The sequence below is a fragment of the Mus caroli genome, chromosome 9 (assembly GCF_900094665.2).
Source record: "Mus caroli chromosome 9, CAROLI_EIJ_v1.1, whole genome shotgun sequence".
NCBI classification, from domain to species: Eukaryota; Metazoa; Chordata; class Mammalia; order Rodentia; family Muridae; genus Mus; species Mus caroli.
In genome coordinates, this window is record NC_034578.1 from 6,345,592 (window position 1) to 6,363,415 (window position 17,824).

The 17,824-nt window shown below is 38.0% G+C and overlaps 1 protein-coding gene and 1 pseudogene across 8 annotated transcripts in view; both read right to left on the minus strand.

Moving 5' to 3' along the window:
* The window catches only part of LOC110301016, a 14,672-nt pseudogene extending 7,066 nt beyond the window's left edge, over positions 1 to 7,606 (minus strand).
* Cntn5 (contactin 5) overlaps positions 1 to 17,824 on the minus strand; it is a 1,179,522-nt gene that overhangs the window by 604,714 nt on the left and 556,984 nt on the right. The window lies entirely within an intron of this gene.

Sequence of the window (17,824 nt, forward strand, 5' to 3'; positions counted from 1 at the left end):
CTCCTTGGGTACTTTCTCTAGCTTCTCCATTAGGGAGCCATGTGATTCATTCAATAGCTGACTGTGAGCATCCACTCTTGTGTTTGCTAGGCCCCTGCATAGTCTCACAAGAGACCATTTGTTATATATATATATATCAACAAATGGTTCCTAAATAGATCAGTGCCTTGTTCAGCCATCATCAGAGAAGCCTCACCAAGTATAAAGACTCACAACCAGGCATTATTTAGAGAATGAGAAATCTTGGGATACTCAGGCCTAAATGGGATGTCTTCATCAAATTTCTCCCCTCAAGGCTCAGAGAACCCTGTCAACGAGGAGATAGAAAGAGTGTAAGAGCCAGAGAGGATGGAGAAAAACAGGAAAACAGGACCCTCTACAACATAATGATCAAGGTTTATATGACTTTCCTGAGCCTGAGGCAAAACACACATCTGCACCTGGTTATATATATATATATATATATATATATATATATATATATATAATAGCTTCCAGTTAAGTGGTTTTATGTGATTCCTGAGTATTCTAAAGAGTACATCTCTGATTCATGTGCCTTCTCTTGGTAATTTATTTCTTTTTGCTTGATTTGTCTAATTTCAATATGCTTCTTTGTTTTATATAAATTATCTTGTATTTATTATTATCCCTTAGAACCTTGGTTGTTTTCTATGAGAGACAAAAATGGAGTATGTCTCGATGAGAAAACAGGTGAGGACCTTCCAGTCCGCAGCAGCTTCATGTCACCTTGCCCTCAACACAGTGGACTGTCCCGTGATTCCCAGAGCACTCTCCATGCTGCAGGTGCCCTAGCACGTCCAGGATCTTAGGATCACTGGTGAGTGGAACACAACATCTGTTCCAAACCAATCATGACAGGCCTGTAACAGCAGAAGCAAGGACATGAGAGCACTGCATGACCAGCAGCATGGGTTCCTTCTGATCAGTACTGGTATATCTTGCTTTCGAACAGAGCAGAAAGCCCCATAGTCCCTAGAGGAGACACCACTTCCAGGCGCTATAACATGCCCAGGATCTTAGGATTCCAGGATCCCAGGATATCAGGAGCTTGGTCACACCAGGATCTGGGTCTCAGAGGAAACTTGACTGCCAAGAACTCTGACACACCCAGAATGTCAGGTACACAGGATGCGGGAATCACAGGATCACAGAGAAAGCTGGGCACTGAGGAGTTCTGAATCACCTGGGATTATAGGAAGGACAGGCTCCACTCAGATGTATTGAGGGCAGCAAGCACTTGAGATAATCAGATAGCAGGAGGCAAGCATAAGAACAGAATCACAGAAACCAAGGTCACTTGGCATCATTTAGGACCAAACTCTCCCACCATAGCAAGTCCTGGATACACCATCCTACAAGAAAAGCAAGATATGGATCTAAAGTCACTTCTCATGATTATGATGGATGACTTCAAGAAGGAAATAAATAACTCCCTTAAAGAAATACAGGAAAACAAAGGTAAACAGCTAGAAGCCCTTGAATAGAAAACACAAAAAAAATCCCTTAAAGAGTTACAGGAAAACACTACCAAACAGGTGAAAGAATTGAACAAAACCATCCAAGATCTAAAAATCGAAGTAGAGAAAATAAGAAATCACAAAGGGAGACAATTCTGGAGATAGAAATCCTAGGAAAGAAATCAGGAAACATAGATTCAAGCATCAGCAACAGAATACAACCGATGGAAGAGAGAATCTGAGGTGCAGAAGATTTCATAGAAAACATGAACACAACAATCAATGAAAATGCAAAATGCAAAAAGATCCTAACTCAAAACATCCAGGAAATCCAGGACACAATGTGAAGACCAAACCTATGGATAATAGGAGTAGATGAGAATGAAGATTTTCAACTTAAAGGACCAGTAAATATCTTCAACAAAATTATAGAAGACAACATGCCTAACCAAAAGAGAGATGTCCATGAACATACAAGAAGCCCACAGAACTCCAAATAGAATGGACCAGATAAGAAATTCCTCCTGATGCATAAGAATCAGAACAACATTTGAACTAAATAAGGATAGAATATTAAAAGCAGCAAGGGGAAAAGGTCAAGTAACATATAAAGGTAGACCTGTTAGAATGTAACCAGATTTCTCACCAGAGACTATGAAAGCCAGAAGGTCCTGGACAGATGTTATACAGACCCTAAGAGAACACAAATGCCAGCCCAGGCTACTATACCCAGCAAAACTCTGAATTACCAGAGATGGAAAACCAAAGTTTTGCATTGCAAAACCAAACTCACCAATATAATTTCATGAATCCAGCCTTTGAAAAAATAGTAAAGGGAAAACTCCAACACAAGGATGGAAATGACACCCTAGAAAAAGCAAGAATTTAATCCTTCAACAAAACTAAAAGAAGATAGCCCCAAGAACAGAATCCCAACTCTAACAACAGCAGATGCTGTCGAGGATGTGGAGAAAGAGGAACACTCCTCCATTGCTGGTGGGATTGCAAGCTGGTACAAACACTCTGGAAATCAGTTTGGCAGTTCCTCAGAAAATTGGACATAGTACTACCAGAGGATCCAGCAATACCTCTCCTGGGCATATACCCAGAAGATGTTCCACCTTGTAGTGAGGACACATGCTCCACTATGTTCACAGCCGTATTATTTATAATAGCCAGAAGCTGGTAAGAACCCAGATGTCCCTCAGCAGAGGAATGGATACAGAAAATGTGGTACATTTACACAATGGAGTTCTACTCAGCTATTAAAACAATACATTTATAAAATTCTTAGGCAAATGCATGGATCTGGAGGATATCATCTTGAGTGAGGTAACCCAATCACAAAAGATATGCACTCACTGATAAGTGGATATTAGCCCAGAAACTTAGAATACCCAAGATACAAGGTGCAAAATATAAAATTCAAAAAGAAGGAAGACCAAAGTGTGGATACTTCTTTCCTTTTTAGAATGGGGAACAAAATACTCATGGAAGGAGTTACAGAGACAAAGTTCGGAGCAGATCCTGACGGATTGACCATCTAGAGACTGCCCCACTTGGGGATCCACCCCATAAACAACCACCAAACCCAGGCACTAGGCAGATGCCAACAAGAGCCTGCTGACAGGAGCCTGATATAGCTGTCTACTGTGAGGCTCTGTCAGTACCTTACAAATACTAAGTGGATGTTCACAGTCATACATTTGACAGAGCACAAGGTCCCCAATGAAGGATCAGAGAAATACCCAGGGAGTTGAAGAGGTCTGAAACCCCATAGGAGGGACATCAATATGAACTAACCAGTACCCCGAGTTTCTTGGAACCATTCTAGCAATCAAAGGAAACACATGGTGGAACTTGTGTCTCTAGCTATATATGTAGCAGAGGATGGCCTTGTTGTTCATCAATGGAAGGAGAGGCCCTTGGTCCTGTGAAGGCTCTATGCCCCAGTGTCTGGGAATGCCAGGACCAGGAATGGGAGTGGGTAGGTTGGGGAGCATGGGAGAGGGGAGGAGATAGTGTATTTTCAGAGGGGAAACTAGGAAAGGGGATAACATTTGAAATGTAAATAAAGAAAAAAATCTAATAAAAAATTCTTACCATTGAATTCAGAAACACACTATGAAGAGCTCAGAGATGATTGAAGGGAATAAAGGGTTGAGATACAGACATGCAGGTTTCAAATTGCTGACATATATTTGAATTCAAATAAAGACTAACTGTAAGCAAGTCCCAAATTAAAAGAGAGAGAGAGAAAGGAAGTAAGGAGAAAGTGGAAGGAATAGAGGGAGGGGAAAACATAATTAGGATATATTACATAAGAAAAACAAATTGTTTTCTATAAAAGTAAATAAATAAAAATAATACTTTGTATTTTATACTTTCAAATCATTAAAATTACATGTTAACTATGTGCTATATTTAGTAAATGGTATTTTTGTATAATAAATATATTTTCGAGTCTTTGATTTTCCATTAATTATGATATGATTTATCTTAGGAAATACTGAATTCAAAAGGACTTCCTTAGGGCTAGTTTTTAAGGGACTACACAGAAAGTAAAAACCCACCAGGAGATCAACAAGAAATGTCTCACTACATATTTTCAACATTTGGTGAAGAGGCAACACAACCCCAGCTTTCCTCGCTGGATCAAAGTACCAGTGTCCTACATTTATCAATAGTTCTATGACTCTCTGACCCTTTATTTACAGCAGCTCTAGGAAAAGAAAATCCTGCTCTCCACAGCATGCCCTCTTTAGAAACTGTCCTCTATGCTGTCTCAATTTTATTGTATTTCCCTGTCCTTATCTTTCATCCAATGTTTGCACGACTGTTTTCATGAGCTTCCAGCTGCCGTTAAGATATTATTGTTCCTCTGAAATGCTTTATTATAGTTTGGGCTGGAGAACTGCAAGAATTGTCGGATATTTCTATTTACACACTAATTGAATAATATGTGGGAAAATGAACTAAAGGATTGGCATGTTTATGGGAACACTTGGACACAGGTTAAGATGTGGAATCCACACCTATCATTTTAGCATCTTGGGACTGAGGAAAAGCTTTACTGGAGCTATTTTCAAAAATCCATTGACAATGAAACAAATGCCCACACCCAAAATTCCAGGGAGTCCAGAATGAAGGAAGAGGGGGAGGAGAGAGAGAGAATAAAGGGAAGAAAATGAGAGAGATAAGCTGAGGCACTCTTCTGTATTAATAAAATATTAAGTGCCGGCTTGTCAGGTCACTCCATCATTCAATTAAGAGAACAAAATATTCAGAATTTACACTGGTTTGAGGAGAGGACTCTGGGGCCTTACTATGTAGCATGGACAAGCTAGAGAGGTGCCGACTTGCAGTGTCTGTCACCACAGGACTTCCCATGCAATCTGGACACACTCGGCACAAGATGGTGCTATCCCTAGACTGCTTGTTGTGGTACACGAAGCACTCAGACCAAAACCTGCAGGAATATCCTCAGAATCTTTGTTCCTACTGAATAGCACTCATCTACCTGATCCCCTCTACTGAAACATTTCCAATTATAAATTATCCTCACCTAAGTTTCTTTGATTTTTTCTTTTTTGATTAAAATGCCAAATCTCTCTCTCTCTCTCTCTCTCTCTCTCACACACACACACACACACATACACATACACACACACACACACACACACACACACACACACACACAAATCTTTAGAAAGCTGTTAGCTGTTGAAGGCAGATTGAATATGAATTTAGAAGCACTGGGATCATTTTTTGAAAAATACTGACTTTAAGAAATTTGAAACATATTAAAAAGGACTGTCCCTGGGAAGTGTGATTGTTATACTTGATCCGAGAAGTCAAGTGAGTTCTTTAACTGGGGTGGTCATTGGGAGTGTAGCCTTTTAAGTATGAAGAATGGGGAGACTGTTAGGCTCTAATGTCTCCAGGAGTTTAGTGCCACCTAACATGAAGGCATTGCATTATAAACTATCATTTGAAAATATTTTATATTTTCAAAAGCAGTGCAAAGATGGGGCAGAGAATCCCTCATATACCCTCAACCCAGTTTCTTCTGATACTGTTGGTCAACATTTACTAAGGGACATTTGTCTGAGTTCATGAGACTTTTGGGTGCATTATATTAATTAAAGTCTATATTTTACTCAGATCTTCCTAGCTCTTTCAACCACCCCTCCCTGCTTTTAGTACCACTGTGGGTACCTCCATCACCTCTCCATATGTCCTTTTCACCCAATGGTTCTCAACCCTCATAATGCTGTGACCATTACTATGGTTCCTCATACTGAAGTGATCACCAACCATAAAGTTATTTTTGTCACTACTTTATAACTGTAATTTTGCTACTGTTATTAAATGAAACGTAAATATCTTTGTTTTCCTGTGGCCTTAGGTGACTCCTATTAAATAATGGTCATTCAACCCCCAAAGGGACCACCACCCATAGGTTGAGAACAGCTGTTCTAGCCTGATAATTTTTTTTCTGTTAGTCCTTATTTTTTGGTGATATTGGTGGTTACCAGGCATATTGGTCAGGTATTTTGTATGAAATTTCTGACTTGTCTGATGATTTTCTTTTTTTTTTCTTTTTTTTTTAAAAGCTTACATAACTTTTTTTAAAAAGATTTATTTATTTATTATATGTAAGTACACTGTAGCTGTCTTCAGACACTCCAGAAGAGGGAGTCAGATCTCGTTACGGATGGTTGTGTGCCACCATGTGGTTGCTGGGATTTGAACTCCAGACCTTCGGAAGAGCAGTCGGGTGCTCTTACCCACTGAGCCATCTCACCAGCCCTGATGATTTTCTTATGGTTAGCTTATATCTATAGATTTTTTGGATGTGGGGAAAAGATGCCATTCTTAGTGTATGGGTCTCAGAATACAACCCATAGTATTAACTGAGGAGACCACCCAGTGTACAGAGTCATATAAAAGTGACCCCATGCCACTTTGCACTCCTTGCCACAGATAAATGAGTCTATAGCAAATGCCTAATATCCCTTCTAAGTCTCAGCTTCTGATGGCATTTGTCAACAGCTTCTGCCTGCCTCCATTAGATCCACTTCAAACTCGAAAATATCCATACTATTACAAGTGTTATATCTCACCATATTGTGGACTGCTGTCTTGGCTATGAGTACAGATCTTTCTAGGCATTCAAACCATGAACTTTTCACTATGCATGTATTGACTCATTTAGTCCACAAATACCAAGTAAATTAATTTTGAAAATCTGTTTGTTTTCTCTTTAAAAGCATGAGGAACAAATTCTGGGACTCACACAAATGCCTGGCAGGTATAATGGCTGGCTTATGATCTCATTCCTTCAAAGATTCAAGTGAGAAATTAAAGTAGACAGATGCCTTAAGGAAGATACCTAAGGTTACCCTTTAGTGTCCACCTACAAAGATGTCCAAAGCTATGTTTCCCACACATAGCCATGCACACAACCATGCACATATTCCACACAAACATAAAGACTTGCAATAAAAACCACAAAAGGACTGGAATTCACTCTGATTCCAAAATGTCGTGATTACAGAGCTTGGACATAAACTTCATAAATTTCAACATTCCTGCCTGTAAAATTGAGAATTTTTATATATACCTAAAATATTTTTGAAACACTGTCATATTTGAATCAACTAGCCTGTTTTCTAATATATATTGAATGCTCAAAATGCAGTTTTGATACAATTTAGTTCATACAAAGGATAATATTATCAATTGCTATTTAAAAACTGTCCCTTATGTTATATCATGATAAATCAGTAAAACTTCCTGTGAAGGATATATAATCATTTGACCTCTGTGGACCTGGTAGCCTGTCCCATCTATTCTATAGCATCACTGAAGCATGAAGACAACCATAGAAAATATTGAATGATCCATCTTTATTTATCAAATAATGGAAATAATACAGAATTAACCTGATGGCCACAGCTTGCCCATCCCTGACATTTAGGGTAAAACTCTCCTAGAATGACTTGGTCTCAAGAGCCATTAGTGCTTTGCCTGTTCCCTCACAGGAACCCACTCACAGATCTCCACAACATCATTTTCTCCAGCTTCAAGTTTCTGCTTGTGTAGAGCTTTTTATCTTGATCCATCTTTTATCCCAGTTTTATGTTTTGAATATTGATCTCTCATGCATCGCCTCTAGCTTCATCTCACTCAGAGAGCCTTTCAAACATCTTAGGTACATAAACGCATTACACTCTGTTTCCATCAACAGGGTTTGCCATATCCTTTTTCCTAAAAATACAATCCTCAACATATTTGTTGAGATGAACTGAACAGTTATATCATTAGTCTTGCCCACTCCCAAAATCAGGCAGGCTGCAGTTGTATACATTAAAACCATTATTTAGTCTCTCAAAACCACACCTCTGCTTTCTTTTCATTGAGAAAAAAAAAAACAAAAACTTTTCCCTCATCTCTTCCCTTAAAATATCACTTGTGCAGAGAATGTAAGTTGCCCTCAAATCCTAACGTCCTCATAAGCATTTACCCCATCCTGTGTAACCTCTAGCCTAATCCCAGCTGCTATGCCATAGCTCACAACCTTCTTGTTGCTCCTCCTTTTCTGTAACATTCAAACACTTCTTCCTTTGAAATATAGTATCATAGACGATGTACTTAAGAACATATAAAATTATTTCACATTTTTACAACTGACCAGTTAAATTTTAGACCAAACTATATGTGTAACTTAGTGGTAAGGTGTATAATTAGCATAAGTAAAAGCTTTTAATTTTTACCACAGGAAAAAATATCAAAAGAAAGATAAAAGAAAACAAAACAAAGAATAACAAAAACAACCCAGATGGAAGGGCATGGTGTGATATACTGTACTTCTAGCAACAGAAGACAGAAGTGGGAGAAACATGAAGACTGAGCCAGCCTGATGTACCCTGGGGGTAACCTGTTTGGGAATCAATCTAACCAAAGGCAGTAAATGCTAATCTCCAGGCAGATGTGTAGAGAGTATCACTTATTGTTGGTTTTTGTTTTGTTTTGTTTAGGTTTTTTTTGACTCAGTTTGAGCTATGACCTAAAAAAATGACCAGGCATGAATGTATCCTCAGTAAATGGGCTGAATAAGACAATGAACATTCTAGTTTGGTCTTACAATATTTATATTTGTTAATATTTTATTATATTTATAGACTTTATTATATCTGTAATAATTAGCTATTTTATAGCACTATTTAGAGACATTTTCTGTTTCAGGCTAAAGGTAAATTGCACATGTATTTGTGTTTTTTCTGTTTATGCATGTATACACAGGACCAAACGTAATATTTAATATTCTTTTGGAGTATTGCTATTATGGACTCTTGTAATTCAACAGTATTGGCTCAGATGTTTGCTGGAGAATTTCCAAAAATTTTTATTAATTTGCCTATGTAGTTACTAGTTTTAGAATCCATTATTAAAATATGTTTCTCTTTATTTCATGCCCCAAGCTATAGAACCTGTGATGTTGGCTCCTTCCACAGTGAGGAGCTATTAGCTTTAGTACTTTCTCCTAAGTACAGTAGTTGCTCAGCTAATAGCTCCATAAAGGTGAATTTATCCAAAGGAACATGAATAGGGATTGTTGGAAAAAAAGGAACAACAATAACAAAAACCTAGGACTATAAATTGTTGGCAACGTTTTATAAAGTTAAAGGTGTTTCTTTACTAATGGAGCCCCCAATATATTACATGTTTTGTAAATTCCTAATAAATGTCTTGATTTCAAAATGATTGGGTCACCAAGGTATTTTATTACCTATCTCTGTACTGAAGATTTGTGTATCACTGCCTTTCATGGACCTTGCTCAGCATTAAAATCCTTCAAAACAGTATCATACTGTTATTTATACTGACCTTGCCATAGACAGGACTTTTAAAATAATTTATTCCTCATTCTTCAGTTAAATTAAAAGGATGCAGAAATTTCATCAAGATGAATATCTATTAGGCATTTCTGTTATGCTTAAATATGTGTGTATAAGATACATATATTCATATATATATTCATATATATATGATGCAATTGTTTTCTATCTACATGGAAAATATGGTATATGGTAAATATGTAACAATCTGAGTCTATTGTTTATTGATAAAGAAACTGGCGGTTTATACACAATCAGTGTGTCACTTAAATCCACCTCACTGACACCAAAAAGCAAGAAAAGAGGACAAGCAGCCCTGGGATTTCACAAACTGAGTTTCTTCATGCAGACCCACGCTGATGCTTCTAAACACAGAATTCAGGAATAGGATTGATCCAAATAAGGCTAGAAATATAACTGGATTGCTATGACACACAAGAGAACCCAGACTTGATCTACTTTTCTTGAAATAAAATGTGCTGCATCAAGATCTAGAAAGGCTTCTGAGAAGTAGGCAAATGTGTTTTATGAGATATGTTCGTGTACCTGAAGGCGTGGAGGCAGCAATGTCTTACATCTTCTATAGTCAGTGTCTCTAATGGAGTCAGTTACCAGCATACTACCTAAGTGACCCCAAGGTAAAAGAACATGAAGCGATGACTGTGTAACCTGAGCAATTAGAATGAGCCACAGCCCATAAAGTATGGCTAAGTGAGCTTCTAAAAAGTCACTGTGTGCCTTCTACTCCTGACCTCTGAGGTACAGTACACCATGAGATGTCTGACACTACTTAACCATCTAGAAAATGATTTTAAAACATTTGAAGAAGAGTTTATAGGCAAAGAGGCAAATTCTGTGAAGCTATTGAACTACATTACATTTCTTAAAGAATATGCACTGTCAGCACCTAATTACTTAGTAAATTACAGTCCCAGAACTGTGCAAGTGTTGTACAGACCTTGTTAATAACATAGTACTTCTCTCTGGGGGTTCAGAGGTTCTTAGGTGCAGCTTGCCATTTGGAAGGGTCAATTTGCTGTTTTGTAGCTCCTGTCCCCTACTAAATAACAGTGCTCAACAGTGTGCAGTATTTGAATTGTAAATAGAAGCACACTGACCTTCAAACTCTCCTTGGTTAAGTAATTGAGGAGAGCTTTAGAACCAGAAATCACTTTTTCTTATAGACTAACTGTGATAGTGTTTTTAGTTCTTTGGGGTTTATTGGTTTCTGGGGTACTGGGTTCCATGGAGTCAAGAAAGAAATACTGGGTACAAGGATTATTCATCTCAGGTAGACAAAGCATCAGGGAAGAAAGGTTTCTGTCACAGGGTGGTTGACAAAAGTTAGAAGTCACATTAGTCCCATACTGCCAAGAAGCCTTCATATCGGTATCCTGAATCTTCTAATGTTCAGAGATAGTGTAAGATTCCAGGAAGGAGGCAAGCAGTCCACCAGAAGGATTTCACAAACTCCTAACTATTGATCTCCAGGAAGCAGAACATCCTTTGTCAGTCTTTGAGGACCTATTGACACTGAAGGTTCTGAGAACAAGTACCTCTACTGCAACAACTGAAGATGTTATGCATCATAGAACATGCTTCAAACATGTTTCAAACAGATGCTTGAAGCAAACCTTTAAAGGCTTCATTTACAAATGAGTTCTAATCCAGAAAACTTCTCAATTCAAATTCCACAGTTGTTCAAAAACTTTAGTTAACTACTGACATCAAAGATCCAGTTCAAGAGTTACATTAAAGAACCAGGGAAAACAAAGGAAGACAAAAAAGCAATTCAAACTTTCCAAGGGACACAAAAAGGGGCCATGAATATATTCATGTATAATCACAACATTAAAACTTGAACCAAAACAAAGTTAGACAAACATTAATTTACTTCATTCCTAGTGAGATTATGAAAATAAATTTCTGTAGACACTGAAATAAATTTTACCTGAAACTGTATGGAAGAAAATTATGGGTAAATGGCCAAGGGTCTGATGTACTTGGGAAGCAAAGGTACCCAAATGTCACCTGAAAGAAACATTTGATACCAAGCATACTATATATTTTCCTCCCCAATGCTCAAAGGCTAAGGGAACTGTGGCTAAACCACACCAGTAAATAGACAAAGGCATTCTTTCACCACACTTCCAAAGCAACTTCTAAGTTCCTGAACTAAAATGACCCATGAAGACACATTTTATTTCCTTTGAGCAATGTTCACAAATGACTTTAGGACTTCAGTCCATTTCTGCTTGGCACCTTAGCTGTTGTGTTATCAATACATTGTCACACATCCTTACCAGAAATGCTCTTATTTTACAACCATGTTCTGTTCTAGATTGTATTGTATCTTATTTATGAAGTAAAATCTACGTGCTTAGAGATAGATCCGTACTTAAATAGATTTTTAGTTTATTTTTGGAGAAATTTCAAATAAATTTTAAATTATGTGTTTGTGTATGCGTGTGTGTGTGTGTGTGTGTGTGTGTGTGTTTAACTGGGGGGGGGGGCACACTTTTGAGTGCAGGCACCCTGGAGGCCCGATGAGGGTGTCAGATTACTTAGAGCTGGAGTAACAGACAGTGGTGAACCACACAGTAAGGGTATTGGAAAACTAATTCATATCCTCTGTGAGAGAAGTCATCTCTCCAGCCCAAGATTCAGGTCAGGATAAAGAGATGTGATCCATGCATATGATACCTGGATCACGTGTTGTAATTACTATACAATCCCTTTGCTTATAGCACTGCTATTCAGGAGAAAATACCAATTGTAATGAGTTGTATTTGAGACTTCAGTGTACACATTCATTTTCCCCCACAATGGTAAGCTTAAGAAGTTACTAAGCTTTTCAGGTCTTTTTCCTTAACCATCAGACTAGGAGAAAAACTACTGCTTCTTCAATATGATGGAGATTCAAAGCCTGCAGTGATAACATTTTATAGGTTGAAGCCCTTGAAATTTTTCTGAATCCAGCTATTCAGTTGTGCCACCACAGCAGGCTCCCTGAGCAGAGGCTGGTCACAGGGTTGCAAGAAGGAAATGTATTTCTTCTTGAATCCTGGAGCTTGTCAAAAGTGTGAAATATATAATATATAATTTTCTGCATTATAGCTTGTGCACACAAAATGGCTTCTGGAGTTTGTAAACTTCCCTCTTGTTTCACCATGATTCTTCTATTCAGAAGTTACAGTTTACTACATTAGCATAACTATCAGCAATTTCAATCCATTAAAAAGTCATGCATTCTGTAGAATAGGCTGATGGCTTAAGGACACTTGTTGCCAAGACTGACAGTGTGGGAAGCCGTTGCAGAGTGGCAGTTGCAGAGTGGCAGTTGGCTACTGCTGGCCACCACACATGCATAGGCAGTAAAGGTTCTTTTGCCAAGATGAGGTTTTCAGAATTAACCAAAGTTAACCAATCAGATGAGAGACAAGTTAACCAATCAGATGAGAGACAAGTTAACCAATCAGATGAGAGACAAGTTAACCAATCAGATGAGAGAGAACGCCTCTCCTAGGCCATATAAGCAGCACCAGTTCTGGGCTTGGGGTCTCTCTCTTTGCCTCTACAATCAAGCTCTCCCAATAAACGTGTGCAGAAGGATCCTGTTGCAGCATCGTTCTTCCTGGCCAGTCAGGCACGCGCAAGATGACAGTCTGAGTTTTATCCTGGGAACCCACATTCTGGAAGAACTGAGTCTTCAAATTATCTTCTAACATACACACGTGTGTCATGCATATGGATACATGCACTCATACATAAAATAAAGGCTTTTCATATTTTGAACTCCAGTAATAGAAAACTGACTGATTGTGCCCCAGCATGTCACATTGAATGATGGCAAATCAAAACAATATTCTTAGAAAGTGATGCTCTAGACACCATTACAGGTTGGATACTTTGTTCAGGGATTCACATGCTTATTTCGCTATCCAAATGGCATGTCATAGGGGGAGGCAAAGGTGAAAATGGGGCATTGAGAAGTACATGAGAACCCTCAGGTGATGGTGGTGAAAACCATTAGTAACTCCAGCACAGGAGGCTTTCAGTTATTCTCCTCTCTCACGTTCTCACTCTTATATACTTCTGTATATGGGAAAAAGTTCAGATTTAATTTCCTGTGGCAAAGATATAAAATGACGCACCTTGAGGTTACGCAGCCAGCAGCTGGCTGAACAGTGTTTTAGAATGAGGTTTTTGAGCCCTCTTGTTCTCTTCTAATATTTGTTAATATTATAATTTGATTTATTCATTGATTGACTGAGATGAGGTTACACATAATCTCAGCTGCCTATCAACTTTCATTGGAGTTGAGAACAATCATCAGCATTTGATTTTATTCTCTCTGCTTCCTGAGTGCTGTGATTACCAATATGTGTCATGTTGAGTTGTGTGTCATTTGGTGATAGAACTTGGGTTTCATACATGCTAAGCATGTAAGTGATGTTCTAAAGCCATCCATTCAATGGCAGAAGCAGTCTATGTAAAGGCTCATGTGTCTTGGAAACAGCAGAGAACATGGGAACTAGCAGATTTCTGGTGGAACTATAATAGAAAAAAGTCAAGCAAACAGCCAGTCTCTCATTATGGAAATCAATCCTTCACTCAATCGACAAAGTCATTATTATTTTTATTTTGCATGGAGAAAAAGACTGGTGGTATACAGGATACCCAGAACTATGGTATATACTTCCAACTATTGCTAGGCTGGCAAGGAAATCAGACCTTAGAATTTTCCAATTTGATGGAGCTGTCTGTGAAAAGCAAACAAGCAGAAGCCAGGCTGATGTTGTCTCAGAATATTCTGTTAGGGTCCTTGGTTTCTAACAAATAATAACTTCTGGGCATATCTTCCTTTCTGTAAGAGTGGTGTAACAGTGTTTGTATTCTGGTAGTGCTTAGAGTGTACATCTGGGGAGAGATATTTGTACATACACTCTGGGAACCAATGTTTACTAGCAAATAGTCTCTAGAAACAGCTGGGACTTCTGCCATCATGCTGTGTCTAGAGCTATTCCAGAGGAGGCTAAAGACAAGAAAATGGGCCAGATCACTATGTTCACGACCAAAGAATTCATAATTACAGTCAGTGCCCATGAAGATGAATGAACAGACAAGACAGCAGATCAGATGATCATGTTCAGACCCAACAAGGAAATAATCACAGTTGAAAATGGAGTCACTTATTTTCTTCCTTCATCTTTTCCTAATATCTGAAAATTAGCATACATAGTGAGACAAGGAGAGAAACATTTGAGTGCAGTATAGCACAGACATGTGTAATGATTGCTTATAGGAGGTCAGAGAAGAGCACATATAAATTTCAAATAAGCCATGAAGGATCACTAAAATGAAGACAAGGCTGGGAAATGTGGAAAGGCTGTATGAAGCTACAGAATTGGTTAGTTTCCCTGGGCAATTTCCATCAGCAGCAAAGGGGATTGTGACTTAGTACTTTTGGAGAACTGTTACTAAGAAATCAATATTTAATAGAGTGTACCTTCAAGCACTTAAATTCCTGACTAAGCCAGAGTGTGCATCTTGGGGTATGTGAATTGTATGTGAAGTCCTTTTCTTCCTCTAAGAGACAGTGTTGTGCCTCTAAGTTAAATTTTACTTTCAACTTTAGTACTATTACAAATATTAAATTTCTCAGAAATTATTTTCCTTTTGGCTCCAAAAATATAATAACTTATTCCAGAAGAGTTCTGTGGATGTCCCAGCAATGGGACAAGAGTGCAACAATACACATAAGTAATCCTTTCCCAGAAGCCCATTGCTGACAGCATGTTTAATGGTTTCAATAAAATGAGACATCACCAGTGCTTCTCAGTTTTTCATATATTTTCCATTCCTCCAAGTGAATATCATTTTAGAAATATTTCTTTCTTTAAAATGTGTCATGTGACTTGAACATCTTTTATAATGGCACGAGGTGTACCTGTTCTACTAACTGACACAGCTCTACCACCATTTATATTCAGAAATGATATGCTAAGGTGACATCTGCATACAAGACTGCCTCTATAGACTCTCATACTGTCTGTCTGTATGTCTGTCTGACCTTGAAGATTTATTTATCATTGTTATTCTGTATATGTGTGAGATCATATGTGCACCACATGTGTGCAAGTGTCCAGGGAAGAAGGAAGTGTCAGATTACCCTGGAACTGGAGTTGGAGGTGTTTATAAGATGCCTCATGCTGGTAATTGAACTCAGGTTTTCTGCAAGAGCTGTGTGTGCTCCTAACCAGTGAGCCATCTCTCCTGTCTATTCCATTGTTTGTCAATATGTTATTCTATTGTTCTAATCACTGTTCATTCAGGTCATAATAAATACTGATACATAGCAAGAATTATGCTGGATATTGGAAGATACTAATGAGCAAGTTAAGTAAGTTTGTTGGGAACACCAGGAAAGTAAAAATGTATGCTATGAAGTTTGCTAGCAATAAATAATTAGTATAAAGTAGAAAATTGTTCTAACTTGGAGAGAAACAAATACAGAAAGGTTGGTGGAAGGACAGAGAGAGGATGGAATTTAAACTGAGAGCTAAAGGACAGATGATAAAAAGTAAGCTATCTGGTAGCAAGTGGAAGAACATTCCAGAAAAGGTAAATTAATAACAACAATGATCATGCCCACCAGTTGACAGGCAAGAGTCTGCATGTTTTACATACATGAACCCAAGGGGGGTTCTACTTATTTACACCTTTGAAGAGAACAAATCCGAAGAGATAGGACTTACTCAAGTAATACAATTCTAGGGCATTTCAGGGGCCCAGAGATTATGCTCCTTACCTCAAACCTTTAGAAAAAGACTGCCTGGGATACATTTGTAGGATTATCCTGCCTCTGTCTGTCTGTGGTAAATGATGGAATGAAAGCCATTGGAGTTTAGAGAAGGAAGGATGATAGGTTCTTAGGAGTTGGCAGTTTCCCTGCAGCTAATCAATCATGGTATGTGGAGTGAGTACTGGTGTCTTCTACCCACACCTTGCCTGCAGTGTGCATGTCAGTCTGGTGAGTGATAGGCTGGAGTTGAGACAGCATTTAAGAAGCTTTTGCAGTAATCAAGGTGAGAAATGTCAGTGGCCTGAACTAGAAATGGAGATAAATGAGTGACTTCTGGCTTTTCAAGGAGACTAAAGGCTCATAATTTTTCTATACAAGTTTCTTTAAGAGGGTAGTAAAATTAAAATTGTCCATTCAGTTCTTTCTCGTATAGAAGCTATAGTTATGTTATTTACAATGCTCTGCTAGGTGCCTCTGGAATCTGTAACAGGATAACTCCATAATTTTAAAATAATTCCATTTAACTTAAAACAGAAACAGTATGTGAACAAGAGTTCAATGATACTCTCCTTGGAGGGTTATATTTAAACAAATCCAAGACCAGTACAAAGACTGGAGGAGTTGATAAAACATGATTTAAGAATCCTAATTTTCATAAACATGCCAAGAAGACAACACATTTACCCTCACAGGAAGGGATTTCAAGGAGTAAGTGTCGGCTAAATCTTCAAAGCAGCTTAAAGACGTTCGTTGTGGAATGCTTAAAACACCCTTTGGAATTAAGAACCAAAACATTTCATTATTATTTCTTGCAAATGCATTAAATACACAGAGTGCTGAAGAGAGATACAGCATTCCTCATACATCCTCTTTGCCTGACTAGTGTAAACAGATTGTTGCAATGCTCATCTCTCATGTAGACTAAGACCATAGTCTTTGTCTTGATTAATTCAAAACCAGTTAAGGTATGTGTGTATATATATATATATATATATATATATATATATATATATATATATATATATACACACATACCTTAACTGCATATATATATGTCTCATGTATCCTAACCTAGTTTCTAACTATCAGATTAAGAATGACCAGAACCTCTGGCCACTACTCCTCTAGGTCTGGTATTATATACAGGTGTGTGCATCCTACCCATGTATGTAGTATGAGAATTAAACCCAGAGGTTTGGGTATGCAATGCAGGCAATCTCTCCACCAACCAAGTTTCTCTTCTAGCTCATCATATTTAATTAGCTAAATTTTAGCCCATGGATACACTTAGGAAACTATAGCTGCAATGAAAAGAAGGAATAGATAGACCATCATGCCCAAATTTTCTTCCATTCCATTTGCAACATCCCCGGCTCCACTTTTCCACAGCCTCAGAAAACAGGTCCAGGGTCCTGTTACTTGTAGGTCATTTTGAGATTTTGCCAAGATTATAGTAAACACAAACAGTAGACACTCATTCAGCTTCCATTCTTTCATTCATTGCTACTTTTGAGATTATACAGTATTGATGTCGATCAACAGTCTATCTTCTATTGTACAATGACATTCTACCGTATTACTGCATCATGGTTGCTTATCCTTTCTGCTTGTCTGTTTAGGCAATATCCATATCATAC